This window comes from Dermacentor andersoni, chromosome 5, assembly GCF_023375885.2.
Source record: "Dermacentor andersoni chromosome 5, qqDerAnde1_hic_scaffold, whole genome shotgun sequence".
NCBI classification, from domain to species: Eukaryota; Metazoa; Arthropoda; class Arachnida; order Ixodida; family Ixodidae; genus Dermacentor; species Dermacentor andersoni.
In genome coordinates, this window is record NC_092818.1 from 102,349,020 (window position 1) to 102,366,583 (window position 17,564).

Here is a 17,564-nt window from a genome sequence, read left to right on the forward strand (position 1 = left end):
GATTCGAGACATTTTGTATTCAATTTATTTCTTTGTGTTAACTTGTTGCTCCCACGATGTGATTCTCGGTTGGGATTTTCTGTCGCGCCATCATGCCGTCATTTACTGTGCACGTGCTGAGGTTCAGTTCTCCGTTCTGTGCGATTTGCCATCTAACGACTTTCAAGTTCATGATGTTAGCAGGATCTGTGTAGCTTCAGATACTGACCTTCCTCCTCATAGTGCTGTATTTGTCCCTCTTTCATGCACATCGCTTCCCGAAGCGACGGTCATGTTTACACCCGCTGCCGTCTTCATTCCCCGCCAGCCTATATTGTTGCCTTTCGCCCTCCTCACGATTTACCATGATGCTGCAGAAATACTGATTTCTAACTCAAATTCGTACACTTTGACTTTGCACTGTGGCGAGACTATTGGTACCATCCAGACTGTGGACGCTGACGCTATTGTGCATTTCCCTGCTGCCGATGACGTGGATACTGCCAACGTAACAGCACTGGCACCCCATGTGCCATCTAACCGAGTATCACTGGATGTTTTTGTCGCTCTATTGCCGATGATGTTGAGCCGACACAACGTGAGCGGCTAATTACTCTTTCAAATTATTTTCACGCCTCTTTTGATTGGAACCAAGCATAATTAGGCCGCACAAGTACCGTCTCTCACCACATTGGTACGGGGCATCAAGCACCATTACGCCAGCGTCCGTACCGCGTGTCATCCACAGAGCGTCGTGTCACCACCGAGCAAGTTGAAGACATGCTTGAACGTGGTGTTATGAAGCCATCCTGCAGCCCTTGGTCGTCTCCCGTAGTACTCATTAAGAAAAAAAGATGGCTCGATTCGTTTTTGTGTGGACTATCGTCACCTCAACAAGATTACACGAAAAGATGTCTATCCTCTACCGTACATAGACGACGCCGCGGATTGCCTACATGGTGCAGAATTCTTTTCTTCGTTGGACTTGTGATCGGGCTATTGGCAAGTTGCAGTGGATGAATCTGACCACTCGAAGACAGCTTTCATTACGCCTGATGGCCTTTATGAGTTTACAGTCGGCCTCTGCAATGCGCCCGCGAAATCCGAAAGGATGAGGGTCATTATTCTGCGAGGCCTCAAATGGAAGACGTGCATGTGTTATTTAGACGACATGGTAGTTCTCTCCCCTGATTTCACCACTCACCTCTATCGTCTACGCGACATGCTTACTTGCCTTGCCACCGCCGGCCTTCAACTTAACTTGAAGAAGTGCCGCTTCGGAGCCCGCCAGCTGACCATACTTGGCCATGTCGTTTGCAAAGACGGCATCCTTCCCGATCCTGACAAACTTCGTGCTGTCGCAGAATTTCTGCGGCTTACTACGCTTAAAGGGCTCCGAAGTTTTGTCGGTCTTTGCTCTTATTTTCGACTCTTTGTGCGCAATTTTGCCTGCATCATCGCTCCAGTGACGAAGCTCCTGGCTGACCCTGGTGACCTTCACGATTGGACTCCGGCATGTGACCAAGCCTTCACCACTTTGCGTCGTCCGCTTACTTCACCGCCTGTTGCCAGCCACTAAGACCCGAGTGCACCGACCGAATTTCACACGGACGCCAGCAACGTTGGTCTTGGAGCCGTCCTTGCGCAACGCAAGCTTGGCTTTCCGGAATATGTGGTTGCATATGCGAGCCGTGCCCTACCGAAGGCAGAAACCAATTATTCTGTCACAGAAAAAGAATGTTTGGCTATAGTTTGGGCCTTGAAGAAATTTCGCCCTTACTTGCATGGCCGTCCGTTCGACGTTGTGACAGACCACCACGCACTTGCTGGCTTGCGTCACTGAAAGACCCGTCGAGGCGTCTTGGACGTTGGGCTCTTCGGCTCCAAGAATTTGACATTCGCGTTATCTATCGATCCGGGCGTCAACATTCTGATGCAGATGCGCTCTCCCGATCACCCATGCGATCCGACGTAATGCCACCCTCATCCATAGATTGCCCGGTTGCGACGCTTGCCGTTACTGACATGCCGTCTGAACAGAGAAAAGATCCGTGGATTATGTCTCTCATTGACATTCTTCACAGTTCTTCAACGGCTACATGCCCTCGAGCGCTTTGTTGCCAAGCCACCCATTTCGTGCTACGGGACGCCATCTTGTACCACCGAAACTATCAGCCAGATGGTCGCAAATGAATGCTAGTCCTCCCTCGCCATTTGCGTTCTGACACATACGCCATATATTCTGACATATTCTGACATATACGCCATGTTCTGACATATATTTCTACGACGACCCTCAACAAGCTCATGCTGGCGTCCTGAAAACCTACGAACGGCTCCGCCAGCGGTACTACTGGCGCGGCAAGTGTTTTTATGTCCACAAATACATTCGTTCATGTGCAGCCTGTCAGCGACGCAAGACATCTCCTCATACGACAGGCCCTATGCAACCTTTACCGTGTTCTATAGGTCCTTTTGATCGGGTTGGCATTGACCTTGATGAGCCTCTTCCATACCCTGCTAACGGAAATCGTTGGTTAATTGTCGCAGTAGACCACTTCACAAGATATGCTGAAACTGCTGCACTTGCCTCGTCTGCTGTTCGCGACGTCGCCGCATTCATCTTTCGACACGGCGCACCGCGAGAACTGCTCAGCGACCGAGGCCGTGTCTTCTTGTCCGATGTTATTAATGAGCTACTCACCGTGTGCCGCACTATTCACCGCACCACTACGGCGTATCACCGACAGACTAAAGGTCTAACGGAACGATTCAACCGCACTCTTGGTGACATGCTCACCATGCATGTTGCGTCTGATCATTCCAATTGGGACGATGTCCTCCCTTTTGTGACGTACGCATATAATACCGCCGTTACCACAGGCTTCTCACCATTTTTCCGTCTTTGTGGACGTGAACCATGCACTACCCTGGACACCGTAAGGCCACTGGCGATACTCCCGAGTGGCTGTCAAGGGCGGAGCCTTTGATGGCTCTAAATGAATTTTAATGGAACGAAGCCAGCCCCCTGCCAGGCTGATTATGTCAATACCGCGTGGTCATTGTATCCTGCAAATTTTGTTTTCTGTACTGCTGTTCTTAGCCAAAGTCAGGCCACAAAGAAAAAAGAAAGCCTGCGTGGCGCAGGGGCGTCCGACTCGCGAGTCCGACTCCCAACCCGACGGACTCAGTTCGAATCCTAGAATGTGAACATTTTTTCGTTAAGGCTTTAATCATTTACTTTATAAATTTAGGTGATTGTGAACCATCACGTGACTGTGACGTGGGTTTCTCGACACACCGTGGATGCCGCCGCTTTTTCCACTGAACGGGAGTCTTAACGCTATCGCGCTAACACTCGCCGTCTTCGTCACGCGAAAGCCAGTGGCAGGATGGGCAGGAGGCAGTGGGAACGGCGCTGGGCTCCGGCAGCAACTGCGCACTTCGCGACAGGGCGTATAATGGGGTAGTGAGGATCGCGGCTCCATTTCGCGTGCGAAAGCGAGGAAAGCGTAGAGGTAGTATGGGGCAGGGGCGGCCTTCACTCCGCTAGCAACTGCGTACCTTGCGCGGCGGCGCGTAGTGGCGCACGCCCCGTCTTGAAAGCGATCTGCAGAAGACTGATAACCTTGTGCGTGCTGCGTGTCCGCCGCTGGTTGCGTTGAAGCGACAGACAGCACGAAGGTCACCTCGCTGCCGCCGCGCCCGCTCACGCAAGCGTTTTCGCAGCGAATGTTCGCGGTCATCGAGTGTGACACGTTGATGTTTGCCTGTGCGCGCCGACGCCATGCTTGTTAATTCAGCTAGCAGGCAAATATTTCCTAGTTTACACGGCCGATAAAACTACTATCGTTACTTCGTACAGCTGTATACTAATTCGCGATCGCAATCGATGCTTCGCCTTCCGGGCAAAACAGCAACGTTTTTCATCAGTATGAAACTCTACTTCCAATCTCACAAAAAAGAAAAATAAAATAAAATACAGCTGGCGTTCGTGAACTGCGCCCGTGAATGCTCGAATCCACGCGCTTGCTGCCTTCCGGCCAATCTGCCTGCGCCGATCACATTCGAAGAGCTGCCTCGGGCTGCGCCACAAGGTGGACAAAATAGGCACCGTTGACGGTAAGAAAAATTTAAATTGCCCGAAAAAAAAATTGCTGTGGCTTAGCTAAGGTTAAGCCCAGGATGCGAAGCATACTAGCCTTTATTTTAGTTGTTGAACCACTGTTTAGCCTGGTGAACTGCTGTTGCTTGGCTATATTATGCGTTGCATATTGCAATCACTCAGTTCAGCCCTTGGGCGCGGCCGGGCAGCCACCATTGACCTTTAGCGCAACCACGTGACGTGACGTCACGACAGCCGGAGGAAAAGCTGGGCCCCAACTCGCGCAATATGCTACGCATTCTTGGCTTAACCAAGCTAAGCGTGGCCATTTTTTTGGTTCGGCTAGACGAAGAAACAACTCATGCAGGCGAGCGCACGAGCTGAGACCCGGCTATGTAGCTACGCGGCCGCAAGCGAGCGCACGAGTTGAGCCTCCGCTTTTGCAGCTGTTATGACGTCATATGGTGGCTACGCGGCCGCGCGCGGCGCAGCAAGGAAGAGCGTGGTTGTGCGGCTAGTATGCTTCGCATAATAAATGAAAGAAAAAGCAACAAACAGCCTTTGTGCTCGCGCGTGTGTTTCTGGAAAAAGCGCGTACGGTGGAGAAGTACCGACGTCCACACATTTACAATGCCGAAAACCTTTTCATACTTGCAACAGGACTTACGATAGATAAGAACATGACTAATGATAGATAAAAAGAAGCAAGCACACAAAGAAGCATTGAGCAAGAGAATAACGATTTCCGTCTGCGAAAAACAAAAACTACAATCAATGGTTAGACAAAAAGAAAAGAGTAAACGCAAAAAGAGAAAGAAAAAAGAAATCCCCACGCTCTCGTGTAACGTCTTCGCTTTGAAAAGGCGCGGGGAAAGTCAACGCTAGACTTGAAAAGCGTTTCAATTCTTTTTTTTTCCAGCGTTATTTGATTACAGGAAGAAAAGGCGCATATTATTTTTCTTTCTTTTGTGCGCGAGCGCCTCGCACGTGAACACGACTGTTTGCTCCGCGTTCGTAAGGCGGTGGCCGCGTCCCTTCTTCGCGCGCCACATTTCTCCGCGCTGTTTGCCATCTTCGCTGCTCGCTTTCCTTTGCTTCGAGTATCATTCCTCTCACGTTGTGTACGGCATCAGCGAGAGTTCGCGCCTCGCTACTGCCTCCCTCTCCCTCCCTCTCTCTCTTCCTCTTCACCCCTCTCCCAACCACCCTCAACTCGCTTTGTCGGTGGTCCCTCATTCCATCGGTCCCGCTTCCCGTTATACACGCTTTGTTTTCTCGCGTTCGAGTTTTTTGCGTCGCCATTCCGGAGGAGGCGACGTTCCAACGCAAAACTCTTCGCACCGTCTTTTCCGGAATTCCGGTTGTGTGGACGAGTTGCCGGTGCGGAGATGTTTGCGTAAGATTAGGCGAAGGAAACAAGACTCTCGGGCAGGACGACGACGTCGACAATGGAGGTGACTGTAGAGCCGTCCTACAGGCGAGATATATTCTTCCAGCGCAGTTGCAACCCCCGCGAATGTTCCGCACTCGGTCCTGAGCTCTTAAACATCGTAACTACACGTACTCGAGCCGCACTTCGTTGCCGTCTCGGAATGCTTTCGAGTTCTCGCTGCAGCAGTTCCATCTCTGCGTGATGTCTCGCTCCATGTCGTCGCTTTCTCATTTTATTCCTGAGTTTATGAGCAATTTTTTTTTCCCTGACGAAACTAAGCTATAGTTACACCTAAAATACGTGGATTCTAAATTTTCCAACTAGCTGAACATCTCGACGGATAAAAAAGAAACAGAAATATTTTGGAAGGGGGCGCAAGTTCCTACATCAGATGTATCTTTTTAAACGCAGGGATGTTTAGCCTGGTATTGTTTACTCTTTTTGTGCTATTTCACTCTTCTGTATAAAAATAAGGCTTCGCTGTTTGGTCTCTCAAGTGTATGCTTTTGCTGCAGAAATAGCGGAAGCTATGATAACCGGCTTTTACCAAAATTTGCTTCATGCATCATGAGCAACCTAAGCATCCTCATAATATTTTTATGCAATATCTTTTGTTCCACTTCAACACAGATAATCTAGGATTTGAAACAAGCGCTACATTCAGGGAGTATTGACACGATATTTCCAAATTTACATTGATTTAGCTGAACATGCTAAACCTCTAAACCTTAGAAAAACGCGCACGGAAAAACGCGCACGAAAAAACGCACACGTTGGAAACCACGGTAACCAGAGTATTCGTGGAGGGGTTAGCTAAAGGCATATACTGAAACAAAATTTCACTTCAGCTAATTTTTATATAGAATAATAGTATATACCCCTGAACGAATCTTGTCAAAGTAGCATAGCTAGCAATTATACAAATTTTGTTTCTTTTCATTTCCTTTTTTTAGCACCTGTAAATAGCATCTAAGCAGATGAGGCGTGCACCTGGGGAAGTATTCTGCGACGATAACTTCGGGTACATTATCGCCTTTACGTGACGTAGGGCTAAACCAGCCAATCGGCTAATCCGATTTTGCTCAGCCAACCAGTCAGCGCGTACCTGACAGCGATACTGTAGCCGACAGTTATCATCGCAGAATACGTCCCCTGGTGGTGTCGCTATGACGTAGGTCCGAGCACGCGGCGTCTGAGATTTTTCAGCGCTCCGCGGGCAGCCTCTTCTGCCGGCAGCTCGGGCTCGCTCGCGCCGCCAGCCTGGAGAACCACAGAGACCAGTCCGAGCATGCGGTAGTCCTAGCGAAATGGTTCGTCGCTACGGCCATGGTATCTACGCTGCGCAGTTGCGTGGCCTTCGAGATTTCACGGGTACGCCGTTGCAATCTCGGACGCCATGCTGAGAGGAGCCGTGCGTTAGGTCCTGTGTCACTTCCGGAGAGTGGTAATGACGATGCTTTTTTTTTTCAGTATCAAAAACGACTATTTTGCGCGCCTTACGTGTCGTTTTCGCTCGTGTTTCAAATTGTTGCTTTAAACATTGTATACCATCACAAGTGTCTTTAACAGGAGGTTCCGATACAGTCTTCGACTATGGGACCTCCTTGTGTATACAACACACGTATAATTTTCTGTATTTTTACCAATAAATAATTTGTGAAATTACGAAACATCAAATTTCGCACGACGACTCTTCTGCATCTACATTATCTTAAACTAGCTTGCTTGCGTGGTCTTAAATTTTGTTCTAGCTGGCCTTCACATGCTACAAAATGAAATGCGACGGGCACAGTTTTTTACGTTCTCTTCAATGCGTGATCTTGTGCAATGTTTGTTTGTGCACCGCGCAGGTAACAACTCTGTTTACGCGGCATATTCATGTTTATGCAGTGAACCGTTCCCAAGCTATGCCGAAATGCCAACCGCAGTTCATGCGAATGCACAGTGCGAGACGTCGATGCAGTGACGTCACAAGAACGAAGGCGATGTTTGATACATGTAGGGGGCAAGAGTGGTCAGGAGAGGTGCACGGCAGAGAGAGAAGTATGACGCCAATGAAAATGGCAAGGTTGACCTCTATTTGTCCATTTGCCGTGCGGTGGCCTAATCAAAACTGACGAACGCGAGTACTCTCACGTGTGCTACTCCGTGAATTAATCATTTCGATGAGCCAGAGTTGGCGTTGCCACGAGGGAAGTGTGCGTGACATTGAGGCCCAAAGGTCAAGAGCATCACGCTGGGAAATAGAACTACAATATCTTTCATCAGACACGTAATTCTTTTATTTACCGCGTGGGAGCTGAGTGAGTGATTTAATTGGACGAGATTAAAGCAACCTTGGCACCCGCCGTGTCACCGGCTTTTCCACAACTGATAATTCGTTCTATGATCGAATAATGATGGCATGAAGTGATATGAGGTTCTTGCGAGCTATTCGGTAAGACACCAGCAGCTAGCTTAACAAAGGCCGGAGGGATTCGCAGAGCAACGTTCATCTTAAAGGTACTGGCAGCAGCCCGAGTTCTATATTCCTTTCCACGCACCAAAATTGTGGAGTCGGCCTCTAGTTTGTAAAAACGAACGAGCTATTTGTTTATAAGGGCTCTTTTTAGGCTAGCTGGCCGCTTCACTACGAATATGCCCTGCATAAGGACTGGTTGGAAAATCTTCTTAGAACAATACTGGCATAACAGACTTGCGTGAATACGGGCACAGTTTCACTACCCAAGAAATGGAGGCATTATGACGACACGATACAGTGGCTCACGAACTGTTCCTGTGATGGCGGCGCTTTGTTTCTCCTAGAAATACACGGGGAATTCGGAGTCTACACATCCCGGCATTCCCATGCGTACGACAGCGCTGCAGCCTCAGCCCCCCCCCCCCCCCCCCCCCTCCTTCTAACTATATTCACACATCATCACACATTGCTTGTGTGATGAATAGTGTACCCTAAACACCTGCTAAAGAATATGTTCTTAAATCAACTGCCTACTAAACATTAATATGGTGACCGCATATTGTAAAAGGCATATGAGTGTTGTTAAGTGCTTCTGTAAACATATTTATCAGACGAAACGTAGGGTCGGGATAAGGTAACCATTCTAATCCAATTCTATTCCTTATTGCTCTTCGTAGGTAGTCCAAGTGGCGCGCCGCCTAGGGTATCAGCGGGATCAGAAAGGCGTGAGTAGTAGATGATAAGAAAGAAATGAAATTCAGCGAAAGGAGACCTTGCTTTAGGCCGGTTCATGGATGGCCACGGCTATCGTTATTACACATTCATAAAAAGAGGACCTCAAATCAACATGCAGAGATAAGTATACACAAGACTTGCGTTCATTCACGCCCCTGCTTCTAATAGCCATGTTTCGCCAATTAGACTAACGCGTGCTCCTACAGTTAGAGTTCATTCACTCTCAACATCGAGCAGTGTAGAAGTTTCTTCTGTGCAATTTTATGAAACCAATCATCTGGTATTGCTGATGGGCTATATAAGGTCAACTATTGTTTTTAACCCTCCCGGAGGAGAAAGTCATGTCAGTACGGCTGCAATAAGAGTGAGAGGTCGCAGAGACGTTTGAAAGTGGAAAGACGAACATTGATGCGAAACTATATACGCGGCATATTTGTAACAGGACACACAGGAAGAAAACATTATCACATACGTAAAATGATGCGTGTGTGATTGTGGTTTCTCCGCGCATGCCTTGTTAGTACGAGGGCAAATCAGAAAGTATTTGCCCCCATTTTTATTAGCTAAAATAAGGCACATACATGCAATTACATATATAAATACTATTCTACTCACCTTACACTGTTTTTCCACATAGCCCCCACAGCGGTCAGACATTTGTCCCGTCAAAGCACTAAATTTGAGATGCCCCTGTGGCAACTTCCAGCTTCTTCGTCTGGCTCACTGTGCAACTACCATCACACTGGTGTCTTGGCTTTATCGTTGCACGTGAATCGCTGTCCTGCCAGGAACTTCGTCAGCGCATCCAAAACGTGGAAATCACTAGGGATGAGGTCCGGACTTTATGGTGGGTGGTCCAGACTCTCCCAGTGAAATCACGGAAGGTTGTCGGCGGTTCTGATTGTCCCATGTGACCTCGCATTGTCGTGGAGGATAACCGCGTTGTCATATCGAGAATCCTTCGGCGTTTTGGTTTGATGGCAGCCAGCAGACATGACAGCATTGACAGACATGACAGCATTGAGCAACTGTCGGCATTGATGGTTGCGCTTTGTGGCATGAAATCCAGCAGGAGTGGTCCTCGGTGATCCCAGAAGACCGTTGACATCACTTTCCAACGGATGGCACTGGAAAGATTCTTTCTTTTTTTTTTGTCACAGGCGAACCCGGACGTTTCCACACCATATTCTGATACTTCGATTCCGAAATGAAGTGCAGTATCAAAATTTCATAGCCAGTAACGATGCGGTCCAGGAAACGTTAACCCTCCTCCGGCTACCATTGCAGATGATTCAGTGAAGCAATCATTTGCTTGCCTTTCATCGTGTTATCGAATTGCTTAGGCACCCACTAATATGAAACCTTTCCGTGCCCTAATGACCCGTGAACGATGTCCTAAGCACTCCCATATGAAATGTCAAGCTCTCAGGAAATGTCCTTGAGGTGCACACGCCGATCCGCTTTCCCCATTGCATCCACGCGGGAAATGTTATCGTCAGTCAGCGACGCACGCGGCCTCCTCGAACGCTCATTGTTATGCAAGTCTTCACGGCCTTTTGCGAACTCACAGCACCCCCACCTCACACTTCTCAAAGCGAGACACCTTTCCCTATACGTGTGCTGCATTTCCTTGTGGATTTCGATGGGCTTTCGTCCCTCGCTCCATAAAAAACGAATCACACTTCGTTGCTCGTTCGCCGTGGACGTGTGAAGCACAACCGTCATCTTCAACAACTGACAACAGCGTCATGCCGAGGAGCTACCGACAGATAGGGCAGGACCGGCACAAAAAAGGTCCACCGCAGGGAATGGACATCTTGACTTCGCATTTACAGTCATATTTAGGCTAAAAAAAAAACTAAATGAAAATAGGGGCAAAGACCTTCTAATTCGTCCTCGTACTATGCAGCGCAAGTTCGCATCAGTTATCAGGAACCAACTAACCTGCACGTAACCGGTCACCGGAAGGACGAAGCTTAAACAAATAATTTACAGCCTTTCATTTCCATGCTCCGGTAATTACCGCATAGTGACTGCGCACCCTTGGAATACAGATTCATTTTTTGAAGTGAAGCTTTCTTTGCCTCTTTCTTCAACTTTCCCGCTGCTGCTGCTTTCCTGCACGCCGCTAACGCCGGCCGCGCCGGGACGTGGTCGAGAGGCACGCCACTAACTCCTGCCGCGTCGAGATGTGGTGGAGACGTGGCCATGTCAAAAAAGCATAAAAGGCATGCGCTGTCGGTGTTTTGTTTCATGATATTTGTTTACGAGCTGTCATTCTCAAAATTCCGAGGAATACCTTTGTAAGGAATGTAAGACAAGGTAGGAGCCACGGGGAGGGCCTGCCTGGTTGTGGTTCAGAATGAATTCTGCGGATTTTCTGCGACACGGGGCCCTTAACGCTATCGCGACAACACCATTGGATATCTGACATGATTGTGGCACGAACGAACGACGACCCGAGAAGCTCGTGTCGACATTTACGCCGCATCGCATGTGCACATGATTCCTTCTGGACGCCGTCATTAGGCGTCATGCCCCACAAATGCAGTGCAGGAGCAGCCACGCTTCTCCCCGTGCTCACCCACAACAGCAACGACAGTAGAAGAAGGACGTGGGGAGAATGTCAGAGAGGGACTAGAGAGAGAGAGATAGAGCAGTTCTGTGAGTTACAACGCTACAACCCAGATTGTCGCCGAACCGCGCACTAAATGCCGAGGAGACGGAGGCTCGCAAAAGCGTCGAGCGGAGCAAGAACAACAAACACGAGTGGTGTAGGCAAGGTAACATTTCACGTCACGTCACGACTGTCGTATGCCATCATAATCACCGACAAATAGCATCAATGAACGCAAACAGCAGACAAAGCTTCGCTTAAATCGATTCCCACAGTGCTTGGGATCTGCATTTTTTAAGCTTAATTGGGCCAACACATTGAACCCATTTCCTCACAGATACCATTTTCCATAACTGGCTCTGCCACCACGACCGGTGTAGCCTCCGTGACGCATCCACTTTCACCGGTAACCATGGAAACGGTATGACGTTACATTGTGTTGTGAGGTTCCCCGTAGTAAGGGACTCCAGATTAATTTTTACCACCAGGGATCTTTAACGCGTCCACAATGGACGAGGCACGGGTGTTCTTGCATTTCTTCCCTATCTAATTGTGACCGCCCCGGCCGGCATTTGATCCCGCGACCTGGTGCTTAGCAGCGCACCGCGCGTAACATCGTGCCGCTGTCAGAAATGCGTTTCATGCATGGTGCCGTTTCAGTGTGAAGCCGTAACCTTCAACCGCGGCCGAATTCAGAGGTGCACCGCAGAGCAGGACTACCATTTCCTCGTGGAAAACGAAAGTTTCGATTACAGGAGGAAGACAGAGAGAGAGAGAGAGAGAAATCCATCTAACAAGTTCCCGGCACTACCATGGTGCCTGCGTCGCTTGCCGCTTACACGTCAATCCCAATGCACCTGTTGCCGCGGCTCCTGCTGGACCCCTGGCGCCCCATTTCCGCGGTATTCCATCCATCACCCAGTGCACCGTTGCTCGCAAGCAGCGCAGTTTCTTGTGACAGGCACTTCCCTCGAGCAGCCCCGCGCCTTTGGATGCGCAGGCCTCGATGAACCCCCGGCCTGCATTTTCGTGAGTGTGTTGGACCGAGAGGATGAGTCTTCGCGGTGGTTCTGTTTACAGGTCGATGCCTGTAAATGCATATACGTAAAGCGGAAACCGCAGTTTTAGAATGAACGTTTGTACGTTTGTAGCTTGCTAGGCTACCACGGAGTGTTGTCTACTAAGGTATTGCACAGGTAGGTGACCCCGGAGTTGGTAGTACAAGAGGGTGATCATACCAATTAATGTTGGACATTATCCCTTCGGCAGTCTGTTGAACTTCACCGCGGCACGCCAAGGTAAGTTCATGGGCAGCACTTTCAAAAATTATATTTCAAAAGATCGACCTAACTTCAACAAGTTTTTCTCAGCAACGTCGAGAGCGTACCTTCTTCTAATACCGTACGCATTGAGGACACTTAGTCGGCTCCTAGTGCTGCGCTAGAGCAGCGTTTTGGTCTTGAGCAAACACTGCTATAAAGCAGCATTGAATCTTGAACCAAGTGCCGTTAATGCACATGTTATTAGGAGAAAGTACCCTCTCAAACTTTTCTAATCGAAACTTGTTGAAACTAGGCCAGTCTATCGAAATCTAATTTTTCGAAAATATTTCGAATTCAGTATCGCTGCTGTATCGCGGTGAAGTTAAAGATCCCTCTAAAGAGGCCATGCCCGAAATTGTTGGACATGTAAAGAAGCTTGGAAAAACAGAGTGAAAGACCGTAATTTTTTGTCTATACGAGGCGAAGCTTCTTTGATTTAGCGAGGTAGCAGCATTGGCGGATGACACGAGCGCAGCTTTGTCGCTTGCAGCTGTTCGCTGTCCATGTCAGGAGGGAGGAATGCTGATGTTTGTCGAGGGGGGAATGCTGATTCAGGATCGCGACAAAGACGAGAAAGATGCGGCGTTATCGACGTAACAGAAAAGACGGTCGGACGCAGCACAACAAATTTTGATATTTTACGTAACTGCCGTGTCAGTAAAATGCGCACTTTGGCTGAGAAGTACATAAGAGGAGGGAGAATATCATGAGGAGATGCAAAAATGGGCCCTCTGCGAATACGTGTCCAAAACATTTTTAGGCCTGGATTAGCACGTGACAGTTTGAGGTTCCATTTTCGTTCCCTACAGCCGTTTCCTGGCATTACGGCTGAGATAATCCCAACCCCAATGATACCAGCTGATCAGCGAGGCGCGTTCCTGCGCCAACATCGCGTACCATCATAAAGAATTACTAGTGCGTCCCACAGTGTTGCTTTTTTTTTTCTTTTACGGCATCGGCGGAGACATCATTTTCGTGTTCTGTTCTCTCACTTACTCGAGTACAAATCCTGGCGGTGTCTTCAACGCATAGCGATCTTCGAGCTTTAGGCGCCAGACGTCTTCGCACGAGGTCGTCTCCAGACGAAAACAAGCTAGTTAGAACGCATGTGGCATGCTCTCTCAGCTTGTGACTAGCATATTATCGTATTTCATTGAGGGGCAAAAATATATATTACGTAAATTTTGCCAGCATTATTCTGTTAGTGTCAAACGAATTTTATTTTCGATTTCGCACCCTTAGCAACAGCCTGTTCCCGTGAACCATGGTACGCTTTTTACGACAGCACTCTACCCAAGCAAGTATAAGTTCGCCTTTGCCAATTCCGTGAGGAGGGCAAGGAGCCAGTCACTGGATGTCAACGTTGCGCGTACGGAACAAAATCAAATGAAAGCGCCCCTCTCCACCGCAGCAAAGCGATGGACGGGCGAAAGGAAGCAGTCGAGTAAAGGGAGGCGGCATGACTGAAATTCTTTCGTAGCCGGACGCACACTCAGACGCTCGGCACCGGAAGCACAGACTTCATCCCCAAGAAACGTGGACGTGAAAAATAAAAAAAAGAAGTTTCCCTCTTACTTTGGCTGAGAAGGAGAGCAAGACCACGGTACCAAAAAGCTCTTTCCCATTATACGAAGCGTCGTGCATCCACGCACGGACCAACGTGGTTCACGCACAAGCAAGAATAGTAATCGAATAAAAACGACAGAGATACGGGAATATTACGCACGCGTGCTCCCGGTTTATCGCAACGGACGCATTGGCACCCTCCATTCTTTTTCTATTTCTTTTTTTCGAGTTCTTCTCTCTTGCTCTTCTCTGTTTCTCAACACAGGACGCGAAGCGTCCACCGCCACGTCGTCGCTTCAAGAAGAACGTTTTCCTGCCCCCTCCACTCGGCCCACCCCGTCGCTTCCAGCGCCTGCGGCTATTCGGCGACGACATCGTCGGTCTGCTGCGTGCACCCTGCCGCGGGCGCGTACTTCCCCAACACTACCGCCTCCACCGCTACCACCACTGCCTCCCCAGAGCAGCACGCGGCACGCTGGCGCGCGGAATAGCGCTTATGAATCCAATTTGGGTTTCGCCTTGCCTCCCCCCCCCCCTCAACCCGTGTTTGCTTATAATTCTTTCTCGCCCTCGTCGTGCGGCGTAGCGCGGTCCAACATTTCGAGTTGTTGCTTCGGACGCAGCAGAGCCGGCGACGAGCGAACGAACCAGCGCTGTCCGGGGAGGGCGCGAGGCGTCGCTCAGCCTGGCGTGCGAACGAAGCGAGGCGCGCGCGCGTGGTGCTGCCTCGGCGTCGCGTCGCGCGAGAACCACGTAATTAGATTGGGACCACGAGCCGGTGGCCGAGACCCTTCCCCTTTCTCTCTCTCATCCGCGCACATCCCTCCCTCCCCACTTCAAACCCCGCTTTCTTCCCCAGCCGAAGACGAGCGCCTCGCTCTGCAGCGGCGATGGCGACGCGCGTCTTGAAGCGGGAGCTCCTTCCCGGGGCGCCACCAAACTATCACCGTTCCATCTTATTTTGATCGCGTGCCAGTTCGCTCGAGCGCGCGCCCGTTTCCTCCTCGCTCGCCGCCTGCAGCGCCTGGCAGTGAGACGGACTCGTGTCCCTTCCCCTCCGCCCTGCTCGCGGTGTTCGCGCGCGCCCGCATCGCTGTGTGGTGTTCGTCGTCGTCGCACAGCGTGCCCCGCTTGCTAGCCTTCCGCGATTGCTCCTTGGTGGAAGAACCGCGAACCGGGAAAGCAAGAAACGGGTTGCAGCATCATCGCTGCCTGTGGGAGCGAGGAATATCCCCCTCCTTTTTTTTTTCTCCCTCTGCTCCGTCTTCGCAGGGTCGACCAGATTCCGCGAAAGTGGATGGCGCGTGTCACTTGGCGCGTGCGCGAGAGTGGAGAGAGGGAAGCGTGCAAAGCGCCCGGTAAGACGGGAGAGGGCGGAGAGGAAGGGAAGTGCGCGATGCGACGCACGTCGGGAGTATTTGGAAATGTGCTCGTAAGTGAGAGAGGGACAAGGCGCGCCACGATGGGCTTGTCTTCTTGACGTCTGTGTACATCCACCGCCCGCACCGCCTCCTTTCTTGGACCGCTTGGCTCTTGCCGGCATAGGGCGCCCTGCATTTCCTAGTAGCGACCACGCTTTCTCTTTTCTTGTTTCTTTCATAACCAGGTCAGGAGGTTTGATTGGTTTATCACGTCATATTACGCTGCCCCCTCCCTCATCTTCTTTCCGGGTCGCACGCTTTAATGCCTTCAATCGCAACCGTTTTTCTTTTCTCTTTATGAAAGGAGAGTTTACTGGGAAGAGGTGACTTTTCTTTAGCAATCCTCTTGCTCCACTAAGCGTATGGAATGATGAGGACGGCGCTTCGTTTCCTTGCTCGTTTCTTTGCTGTTTCGAGATTTTTTTTTCTTCGTTGTTTCTTTTTTTCAACGCCAGTGGCAGAGGGTGCTGGGGGAGGTGTCGTGATAGCCTGAGCGACTGGAGCGTGTGCGTGTTGACACTCAAACTTGCTCTTCGATGCCCGGCTCGTTATTTAACTCGAGCGCTTCCTTCCCCATCTCACGTGTGAGCGGAGTGCTGCTGGGAGAAATGTAGCGTTATCGTGGAAAGAGGTGATGGTTAGCGGTTAGGCTTCCAGCTCGCGAGGCGCTGGCTGCGCCCTGCTTAAATTGAGAGTGTCACAGCCTTTTGCCTCGCTTATCGCGTTATTTTTTTTCTTGCGTATTCCTTTCTCTTTTTTTAGCGAATGTCGACGTGCTCAAGGCTGTCTTTCTGAAAAAAAAAGGCAAATCAATCGGCTGGTCTTCCTGGATAGTAACATCGTTTCCGCCTTGTTTAGTGCTTAATCGTTAAACGTCATTGCTCGGGGGCAATACGCCGATATGAATTTCGCCAATCCCCCCCCCCCCCCAAAAAAAAAAAAAAAAAAAAAAACTTGCCACACGTGAAAGAAACCCTGTTTAGGTGGTCCAGGAGCCGAAGGGTACTTTTGAAGACTTTTTTTTTTTTTTTTTTTTTGCGGAGAAGGCGCTTTCATTCATTTCGATGACAGGCTCTAGGTAATTTTTCTTCGATTCTCAGGCACACGTAAGCATTAGGGACATCTATTTTGATGACTTGAACGGTCAAATGAAAGGATAACTATCCAAACTGCAGTGAATTTAATTCGTTTAACTCAGTGAAGGAAGAGTGAGAGAAAACGAAGAGGGAGGGAAAGCCAGGGAGGTAAAAGAGTCGCACGTTCAGTTTGCTACCCTACGCAAGCGAGTTAAAGAAAGAAAGAATGAAAGAAAGAAAGAAATTAAAGAGAATATTGTGGGTTCCACGTATTCGGAGGTGCACATGATTCTACACTCGATCATAGAGGTCCGTCGACTTCAGGAATCGCAACGTAGCACGTCTCGCTTTCTGAGCTTGCAAAGTGTGGGGCATAAGTACATTTCTTATGAAGACTTACCTTAGGTGACCTGAAGGTAAAGTAGAAGGCGCTTGGTAGAAGGCGCTGGTAGTCGTACCTACCCATATGCCGAGGCGATGATCGATAGCCTCCTGACACCAGTAACTGTCGCACGAAGGTGCACGTGTCATCCATCCCAACTTCAACTCAGTGGATGCCAACGGCAGTTAAGAGCCCACGATTCGCCGAACATATTCTTCTACGCGACGGTCAGAATCTGACGTGATCACTGTCTTACACATGAGTAATCGAAATGTCACCGTCGCGCTCCTGTCCTCATAATTATTATTGTCGCGCTGCAGTCGTAAGGCCATCCTGGCTGTGGCCGTGCCGCTGTCATTGTTCCGGTGCCGTCACCATCGTCGTGCTTCGGTCGTCGTTGTTGTACAGTAGCCGTTATTGTTTTCGTACCGTCGTTGTTGTCAGCATGTCGGCGCGGCCGTGCCACCA